Source organism: Desmodus rotundus, chromosome 1 (assembly GCF_022682495.2).
Source record: "Desmodus rotundus isolate HL8 chromosome 1, HLdesRot8A.1, whole genome shotgun sequence".
NCBI classification, from domain to species: domain Eukaryota; kingdom Metazoa; phylum Chordata; class Mammalia; order Chiroptera; family Phyllostomidae; genus Desmodus; species Desmodus rotundus.
The window spans coordinates 168,615,516-168,626,307 of record NC_071387.1 but is presented as its reverse complement, the minus strand read 5'-3'; positions in this window follow the sequence as shown (position 1 = coordinate 168,626,307).

Here is a 10,792-nt window from a genome sequence, read left to right as displayed (position 1 = left end):
TGATTCACAACCTTTTTGTTTGATTTCCTCTGGCACACATCTCCTCTCACATGGGATGCCCAGCATATATGGACTTTTAAATTTAAATGGCTTTCATTTGAGGACATGCTGATGCCCTTGCAGATGTTGGCAGAGTTCCTGAGGAGCTTTGGAAGAAGTTGGAAGACACCGTTCTCACTTCCGGCTGCAACCTGGAGATGCTAGTTCCTGCGGCTTTGAGTCATGCTCCGTCGGCTCTCCATCTCGCTTCCAGATTCTGTGGAAAGTGGGTCTCTCCTCCCTCCTCAGGGCTTCTCACGGCAGACTAAGTTTCATGATATTAATGTGCAGAAAAGATGGCCAAGGCTCGGGCCTGAAACCGCTGTGACACTTCCTTTGTTTCTTTGATTTATTTTCTTCATCTTGCCAAACCCCAATATCCTCCAAGTCCCAACCCTCAAAACGTGAGAACATTCATTTCTTTCTTCCTTTTCAGCTCTTTTTTTTAGCATGAAAATATGATATGAGGAATTCATTTAAACAAGTTGTTGAAGAAAGAAATCTGTTTTATAAATCTAGTTTCCTCGTTCAACAAGTGGGGGTAATAACAGAACACCTATTTTTCATAGTATGAGAAGTAAAGAGTAAGAATACTAACATCTTTCACACACTTACCATGTGCCAGGCACTGTTCTAAACACGCTACATAGCATGCCTTATCCAATCCTCACAATGGCCTTATGCAGTAGCTGCTATTATCACCCTCTATACCTCCTCTCTTCCTAGGTGAGGAAACTGAGGCACGGAGAAGTTACACTACTTCTCCAAGATTACACAATTAGTAAAACTTCAAATCCAGAGAATTCTGGCTCCGAGTAGTAATTTTTAACCATGAAGCTCACTTGCCCTACCCTCTGAACAAACACTGCCTGTCACACAGTGAAAATTCAAACTGGAGAACAACATCTTTTGTCACACCGAAGATAAAAGTGTACGGCACAGAGGCTCATTCTGCGGTGATTTAGTACCAGGTCTAATGGACCACAGGGCCCTTTGCTAGGTGCGGTTAATGTGCTTCTGGGTTTTACTGCCTGGTAGAGAGGAGACACCTTGAACAAATGATACATGAATATCTAAGCAATTGTGGTCTGTGCTCTGAAGAGGAAACCTGGGAGTTAAGAGAGCTTGTAGTGAGGTACCAAATCTGGACAAAAAGTCAGAAAAAATCTTCCTAAGAAAATGACATGTAAACTGGGACGTGAGAATGAGTAGCATGTTCCAGGCAACGATGGGGAAGCAGGAGCTTATGCAAGGGACAGCCTGGGGAGTCCAAGTTCAGATTCTGAACTTGATCCTAAGATGAATGAAGAATCACGAATGATCTTACACAGGAATGAGACATGATGAGATTTGCATTTCAGACAGCAGCTTTTGATCATTATGTAAAAAATGGTTTGTGGAGGGGCGAGAGCAGAATCAGATGAAGAGTTTTAAAGTCTAGTCTAAATCTGGTCATGCCGGTAAGGGCTATCAGGAGAGGCAGGTGGACATGCTAGTTGCCTAGAGAGATCATGGGATGATACAGTTTGACAGCTACACTGATACCTTGTACAAGAATCTGTTGGAGAATGAATATAGGCAGTGCCTGGCACACAAACAGCTGGCTTATGGAAGTTCATACTTTTGAATGGCAACATCTCTACCATGTGCCCACCCCATCCCCAATTCCCAGAGCCTCCAAAGCTGAGTACCTACCTGCCTTTACCCCACCCCAACCTCCTGGTCTACTTGCCTTGCTGTCACTGTCCCAAGGTGTATCCCCATGCCAAAATTTCTTGACATTCACCCAACAAAGTTTGCGTTCCTCTATTATATACCCAGTGTACTACTGAAAAGCTGGTCGCATCCTCAGAGTTGGTCCAAGAGTGCTGAGTTTGAGGGATGGAATAGAACTCAGTGTTTGAACTACTAGGTTGAAGAAAATGCACCCTAGGCATTCCCCGTTCAACCCCGTGCAGAGATTTTCTAAGAAAAGTCTGTTATCTGTGGTGGACTGGTAGTGCTATAGCTTAGTTGCAGCACATTATGGGTCTTAAGAACTGGCCTGTGGATGTAATCACCAAGGAACATGTGGTTTGTACAAAAACAAAAAAGCATTCTGGGCTCCAAATATCTAATACAAGCCAATGAGCATTTTTAAATGATGGAATGGCAGTAGTTATACTAAAAAGCAACTGTGGGTTTATTACCAGGTCGGAGGTGGGCAAGCATTCTTCTCCTGTGTTCACGTTCGTAGTTCATCAGAGCTCGTCTTCTCACATTCTTTCTCCGGAGTGGCTTTTTCTCACAGGCTCTCCCCAAGCATCCTAAGATCGTATGTGTCTGTGGCAGACACATATGTGACAGAAGGGACAAGAAATAATGTTATATGTTAAATCAAATAGGATTAGAGTCCCCCTCCTTCTAAGGTCAGCTAACAGGTCTATATCCCCGTTTCTCTTGGCGCTCACCTCTCTCTCGGGTTGTGCCCGGCCCAGGACATTCCCAGTCCTGGGAAATCAGCCCTGAGCCTTGACCACTGTTGGCTGATGCATGATCCCCTCAGAGGCAGCTGGTTCTGCTCCTGGTTCTATACCCTCCGGGCCAAATTCTGTCTCAGGAATGTCCACCAGTTCTTCCAAGGCCATACTGACTAGTGCCCAGTGACTAGTGACTAATGCCCAGACCTCTGCCTTGTCATCTGTACAGCCTGGACCCAAGGTTTCTGCTACGCTAAGAAAATCCCCAGTCTGTCTCATTTCCCAATCTTTTGGGATCCAGCTCACACAGGGAGTTAGGCGTTTCCCTTCTCCAACCCCAATGCCACATCTTTCAGTTTCTTTGTGCCTAGACCAGTGGTAAAATTAAATATTAAATGAACCAGTAACACAAGTCAGTGCCCCCTGTGTACTACAAGAGAGTGTGGTGGGGCACCTGGCAAATTGAAGGGTCCATGTCCTAGGTAAAGTGGCTTGTGACCGTGTGAGAACACAGGCCTATGGTGACCAGATCATCTTATTTTGTAAAAAATAAGAAAAAAATCTGGATTTTTAAATGTGAAGTGTCTTGATTGTAAAGTTTTAGGATTAAAACAGACTATCAAAGATATTAAGGAATTATTATTAATTTGAGGGGGGCATGGTAATGATGTGGTATCTTTGCTTTAAAAATATATAGTGAAGTATTACCAGATAAAATGTAACTTGTTTTAAGATTCTACAAGAAAAAATATATTTTATATGTAAAGAGAATCTAAATTTGATGTTTTTAGCCCTCGCTGGTGTGGCTTGGTGGATTGAGCACCAGCCTACGAATTAAAGGGTCACTGGTTCGATTCCTAGTCAGGGCACATGCCTGGGTTGTGGGCCAGGTCCCCAGTAGGGGGCGCATGAGAAGCAAGCACACATTGATGTTTCTCTCCTTCTCTTTCTCCTTCCCTTCCCCTCTGTCTAAAAATAAATTTAAAAACATTTTTTAAATATCTGCATATTTTAAATTCTTTGATAGTCCTCTCCTTGAGAGAGAGCCTCTATTCCCCATCCCGTGAAATCTAATGATTTCAACTTAGTGAATTATTCCTAAAAATAGAAGAATAAGGTGAAAGTAATGGGGAGTGACTTAGCAGACCAGGTCACGAAGGGCACTGAGGTTTGCCCCTCGCTCACCCTCACTCAGTTGGCTTGCTCTGGGGAGATCAGCTGCCACGCCATGACGACACTTACCCTGTGGGAAGGGCCGTGTGACGCAAACCTGGGTCCTGCTGTAATGGCCCTGCGAGTGCTTCGTCTTGGTAGTGGGCCATCCAGCCCGGTCCTGAACTCCTGACCCATAGACACTGTGAGACAATAAATATTTGCTTTTTTAAAGCCACTACACTTTGGGGTAATTTGTTATACCCCAAAAGATAATGAATGCATTAGCATTGGGGCAGCTGCTAATTTACAACTTTTGACTTTAATTTTCAAATAAAAAAAATCCCAGGCAGGAATATTTGCTGGTAGCAATCACAGTTTGACCCTGAAACTCAACGAGGCAGGTATGGTAACTGCTACACCCATCTCCACACCACCACCAAAGGGTATCAGCTTTAGAGCATTCCCACCTCTATCCTCCCCTACATGGAACACCTGAGAGGAAAGTGCGTTAGTAGCCCCTGGCGTGGCTCTAAGAGACTATGAGTTCAACTCACCACCTATACAATCGATTTGTTTCTTCCTTCTCTCCCACACTTGTCAGGGAGTGGAGGTGATGCTTCTGGGGCAAGTTCTCTTTTTAGGTATCTTTACTTGACAGATTTTCAATTGCCAGGGGTCAGAAGATCAGTAGCTAATTTGCTTTCTGTGGAGGTAAAATCTCTACTTAGTGTTGTGAGTGCTTGATGAATACCAGTTAATCCTTTGAAAGTTAAATATTGGATTTTATTTAAAAGAAAAAACAATAACAGAAACCTTTTGTGAAAAAAAATAGTCCTACACAGAAACTAATACAGGCAACAAAATGTAAGTTTCACAGGAATCTAGACTTTGCTGGTTCATTGCTGTATCTCCAGTATCTGGAAGTCACCTAGCACAAGGAATTTGCTCGATAGGCATTTGTTGAATGAATGAATGAATGAAATGAGTGAATGAATGAGTGAGTGAGTGAGTGAGTGAGTGGGGAATGAATGAAACCAAAGATAAGGGGCTCCATTGGAGGAGAAGGGTGAAGTACAATTCACTGGGCCTTTTCCTTCCCCTTCCTCTCCCTCATTCCCTCTCAAATATCATCATTTCTGAAGCACCTTCAAGGAGGCTAAGACTCTTTAAGAAACACAGTTTTACATGCAAGGATCAGGAAGAACCTTTGGGACTAGACATGAGCAGACTTGGCCCTGTCCTTCCACTTACTGGCCACAAGGCCTGGCAGTAGTCTTCAGGGCTCCTCTTTGGTTCTGACTGCTGCTTCTGCAAAATAAGCTCCCAGCCTTAATTCCAAAGGTGTCACAAGCTGTCCAGGCTTCCCTTTCTTTTAATATTCAACCCGAAGGCAGCAAGTCACCATTTGTGAGGCACTTGGAAGCTGACAAACCAGAGGCCTCGGAGCGATATAACCTGAGGCGCACAGCTTGGCAGATGACCTGATGTGACTGATGTTCAAAGCAGCTGTCAGTGAATAGAAGGCGACCTGTACAAAGGAGTCAGACAAAAATAATGGGGGAGGTGAAAATTAAAAAAAGAGAGAAGAAAAGAAAAACTACACAGGACAGGGCTCAGGGTCACTCGTGTTTCCTCTGGTCTCACCTCCTCCCTCCTCTCCTCCACCCATTCCTCAAACAAACCCCTCCTGCTTTCTCCAAAAGAAAAGTTGAAAGCTTTCTTTTGGAAAAAGAGTAGTTTGCTTAGCCTGCTGCTGTTTACCTTTGGTAGGACAGCCATTGGTGGCAGAGTTCAAACACAGGAAAAGGCCTCTGGTTACAGGAAGAGTTGCAGACAGGCCTGGAAGACTTGCCCCGAGATGTTGCTGGCGTCTGTACCTTTCCCTGTCCGTGCTCAGCCCTGGGCCCTGACGCTGGGCCCTGGCCTCCGCTCAGGCAACCAGCCTTCAGCTATTTCTTGGACTGTGCTTACTTCTCCCTTCCTTGGGGGTATTGATCTTAAAGCATAAAGATGGTGAGGGATGGAGGGTAGATGGGCAGGGAAGGGGGAACAAGAAGTGGAAAAGAGGCTTACATTAAAAACAAAAACACCGTGACTTATTTTCAGCCTAGTGTGGAAAATATAATTACAACAGTAGCAAATTTTGGGTTTACCTTTGGGGATTTTATATAATTGTTTTCAACCATTAAAATCATCTTCCATGAACTAAAGAGTCCACATTTGCCAAACACAGAGCCACAACCTATTTCTCTGTAGCTGCTGCCAGAACCCTGCAATTTCTTTGTGAAAGGGAAGGCAAAGAATCTGCCTTCTGACATCCCAAAACACTTGCTCATGAGGCCTACCGCCCCCTCCAGAAGGGTTAGGTTAAATGATGAGAGAAAGGAAAAAAAATTATGCTGAGAAAAATTTGGCCTGTCAAAATAATCAAAATCTTCTGGGTCTTCCCCATTTTCCCCAAATTTCTTTCCTTTAATTCTACTTCAAAAATCCCCCTGGCTCCAAGGAGCACTATACTTTCTGGTCAGGCCATTTTCAAGTTTACCATGAGGATCTCACTTCCCTCTTTCCCTGATTTTAGTCATTTGTATCAAAACCCTTTTTGTCTTCCAGAGAGCCTACAGCATGCTGTCTCTTCCAGAAGACCGTGCCCGACCAGACGGTCCAGCAACCACTTCCATTGACCCACTCTCACTGTCAGCAAGCTCCTCACGTCCAGGGTGTGCTATGTGGTACAAAGCGGCACTTTCTCCTCCGTTGGCAACATTTCCCCAGGGCTCCAACTTCACCAAACTTTGGCTGCAATATTTTGATCAGTATGGAATGAGTCTGTAACAAAATCCTTTTTAATTCTTGCGAGATTGTTCTCTCTAGGACTTAATTTTAGCAGTTTGACGCTGATATGTTTGGGCACGTGTGTGGGGGGGGGTGTTTAAATCTATGCTGTGAGGTTTGCTCTCCTTCCTAAATCTATAATTTATCTCTTTCTCCAAAACTGGAAAATTTTCATCTATTTTTTTAATATAATCTTTCCTGCCTCATTTTTCTCTCTTCTCCTCTGGTGACTCCCATTGAACATACATTAGACCTTTAGATGTTGTACACAGGTTTCTGAGGACCTGCTCATATTTTTCAACTTCTCTTCTCTCTTTTTTCCATATTGGATCACTCATATTGAGCTATTTTAAAGTTCACTATTTTTTCCTGTTCTCTCTATTTTACTGTTAAGCCAACCAGTAATTTTTTTTAGATATTATAACTTTCAGTTCTATAATTTTCATTTAGTTCTTTTTTTTTTAAGTAGCTTTTTAGAATCACTTTCTAATCTATCACCACATTCATCTGTGAAACATCCATTTGAAGAATGGTGGGATATTTTTCTTAATCCTATTTTATATCTTGAGAAACCAAGAAATTTAGAGGTCAAGATGACTTAGCAGAACTAGAGAGGCAGTGATAAATAGAGCCAGGATATAATATATAGTGTGCAAGATGGTGGAGGGTGTGAGCAAAAGGATGGGAGGGGATTAAGAAGTGTGGGATGAGTGGAGTTTGCAATTCAAATAGGATGTGTAGGGAAGGGCTCATTGAAAGGTGAGCATAGAGAAAGCATCTGAAAGAGGCAAAGGAAGGGGAAAAGCTTTCGTTTAGTAGGAAGAGCACATGCCCTTAGTAGGATATGGTATTATAGATGCAGGTTATTATATAGGTCATGGGTGCTTGCATTACATTTTTATGAGCTGGTAGGGTACAGATTCATGATACTGAATCCCAAAAGCCAGAAGTAGTCAGGACTTACAATTATCTTATGAACTATTTTATATCATACCAGATTGGGTCCTTTAAAAGGATTTGATGAGTGTTACATTTTTGTTTTGTGGGATATATTACATCCTTGGCATATGGAAAGTGCTTTATGGGGACTAACAATTGAAAGCCATTAAGCAGAAATTGATGACTATGAAAAATTTCCTTTCCTTTCATGAACATATAAATTGTCACTTCTATTCCCAGTAATTGATGACTAGGAAATTTGAACCACCTCCCCACTAAGGAAACCTAAAGAACTGGGTGAAATATTTTTTAAAATCTTCTTAACAGCATCAAAATGTTAATAAGGTAGTAAGGAATTTAAAAACCAAAATGAAGAAGAGGAGAACCCAGACAACAAACTAATAGTCAAACTTGACTTTGCCTCAATGGCATTTGCTAATCCTAAAGAAAGAGCTGCAAAAGTGAGCTGCACTCTTAACAAATTCCTGGGGTCAGGGGGTGAAAGGCCAGACTGGCAACCTACCACAAGTGGGGATTCCAGTAAACCTCCTCTATTCATAGTGGGTTCCCAAAGAGTTACAGCTTCCAGTAAGGTCAATCACTAGTAAATCAATCCCCGCAGAGAATTTCCTTCTGGCTTTATGTCATCTGAGTGGTCCAGTGAACCTCAAGCCTTGAACCTGGTTTGAGATGGATCCAGCCTGGTAGCCCCTCAGGTGTCCTGTAGAGGCAAATAAAAGTCATCCTTCGAAGAAGAAGCTATCATGCTAAGCCTCAAATTATTCTCACAAATAATAGTTAAAATACAATGTCCAACATACTATCAAAAATCACCAGTTGTACAGAGAAACAAAACATTCTGAGCAAGAGCCAGCAGAAACACCAGACAACTCAAATACGCCCGTAAGCACAGGAGATAATTACTGTTGGAATTATTAGCTACAAATTATATGCCATGTTTGAAAGAGAGAGAGACTCTTGTTTGAAGAGAAGAGAAATCCAAAGTTAATGTTTTAAAATGTAATATCTGAGAATATTTAGAACTAATGAAAGATATCAACCCATAGGTTCTATATAATATAGCTATACAACATTCTCATACATATCATAGTAAAATCATAAGAACCCAAAGAAATTGAACTGTATATACACCATATCTTAAAAGCCGCCATAGGAAAAGACATATTACTTCAAAGACATAAAGTTAAATTGACAACTGATTTCTAAAAATCAATAATGTATGTTACAGGACAATAAAATCATATTGTCAACATATAAAAGAAAACAAATGCTTGGTTAGAATTCTATTTCCAGTAAATATATATATATTCTATTATATATATATATATATAATAAAGATGAATAAAGACTTTTTTAATGAGACAGCTTGGGAAGTTCTAACATATATATTTCAGGATGAAGTAAAATAATGCAGATATAAAACCTGAGATGCAAGAAGAAATAAAGAGCAAAAAAAAGTATCTTGTGAAATTCAAAAGTTATACAGAATTTTAAATTTTGACAACAATAGCTAACAAAGTGGGTTGTGGGTAAATGGATTAAAGTTTGTGCTTCTGAATTGTATAGGCCAATGATAAAGAGTAGTGTTTACATTAAACTTAGGTAAGTTAGCCATCTAAGGCTAAAAATAAATTAATAATAATTTAATAGAAAAAATAGTTTTTAAGCTAACTATTAAAAGAAGATATAATTGATGTAAATCTTTCAAAATAAGAAAGGAGAAAAATAACAATAAATAAATCTTAGTCAATCCAAAAGAAGATTCTTTTTTTTTGTTTAGAAAACAAAAGAAAAAGAATCATAGAAGAGGTCGGACATACTGAAATCATTAAGACAAGATGATAGATTAAATCTCAAATATGTCAGTAATTACACTAAATGGAAATGGGTTAGCCTTACTGTTGCTTAAAGCACGTGCATCAGAAGGCTGTGAGGAATGTCAGAGAGCGCACTGGGCTGAAGGGAGGAGGCCTCAGTTCAGGTGCTGGTTTAGTCATCAGCTAACCATGGAATTCTGAGCAGTTCTCTGCACTCCAGCTCCCCCAGGAAAAAAAGCCCATTAGGTTTGGATAACAAGTGAGTGAGGGAGCTTCATTCAACCCTCATAGACTGTGCGGCTGCTCCCGTGACCTCTTTCTGTAGGTCCCAGGTCTTAAGACCGCCTCTTGCAGCTGAAGGTTTGTCACATTCCTAGAAGGGAGGGACGCCCTCTGCTGAGAAAAAATTGAATTCTCTTCAGCCTCTGTCTGCTACTGGGCAAGATACCCGAGATGGCCTACATGTTAGATGTGGAGAGGCCATAGCTAAAGGTAATAGAAATGCTCTTTAAATAAGTGTTCATACTCATGCCCAAATCTTCCACAATGATTTATCTGAATTAGCAAATGAAACATGCAACTCATTGGTCTCCAAAGAAAGATGGGCAAAACTTCCAAAGCTATTTATATGCATCCCCCACTCCCATAAGAACTTTAGATTTATCGAGATTTCATACACCTAATGACACTGGCGCCCTCTCTCACTTTGTCCATATGTAAGACGGCCACATGGCACAAACAGAGCTGAAGTTTTATCCGGAGGGAAAAATGGGAATTCCACCTCGGGAAGTGGTTGACCCTCATACCACAAATTCTTCAATGGCTTTCAGTGTATTGCCGTGAAAGCTTATATTTTCCCAACTAACAGTTTGGACAATTGGCTTAAAAAGATTTTTGCCAAAATAGCTACAAGTTAAATAGAGTATTAATAGTGCAGATGCAACCAAGGAACAAGAAAATAGCAGACCTGACATACTTCATACTCCTTTAAGCATATCGCAAAGCAAAAACAATGGTAATCTAATCAGGTCTGCAAAGAAGCCTGCTGAAGGTACTAGACACTATGAAGAAGGCTTTCTGATAAAAAAAACAAAACTAATAGACAAAGAGAACAGACTGGTGATTGCCAGATGGAAGGGAGTTGTGGGCTGGGTGAAAAAGGTGAAGGGATTAAGAAGCACCAATTGGTAGTTACGGAATAGTCACAAGGATGTAAAGTACAGCACAGGGAATACAGTCAATAATACATACGGTGCCAGATGAGTACTAGACTTATCGGGGGGATCACTTCATACCTGAAACTAATGTAATATTAATGTCAACTGTAATTGAGAAAAACAAATGCAAAAAAACAAGGCTTTTTGAAATATAGATTTAAACCCTATGTCATCAATGAAAACCTCAATACCAGGCGATACCAGCTCATGATAGAATGGGGCCATTGTAATTAGCAGGAAACCTGAAAGTATGGTTTATGACATTTTTTCATTCTTAAAATTTTTTTGTTTTCTGTAATGAACTAATACG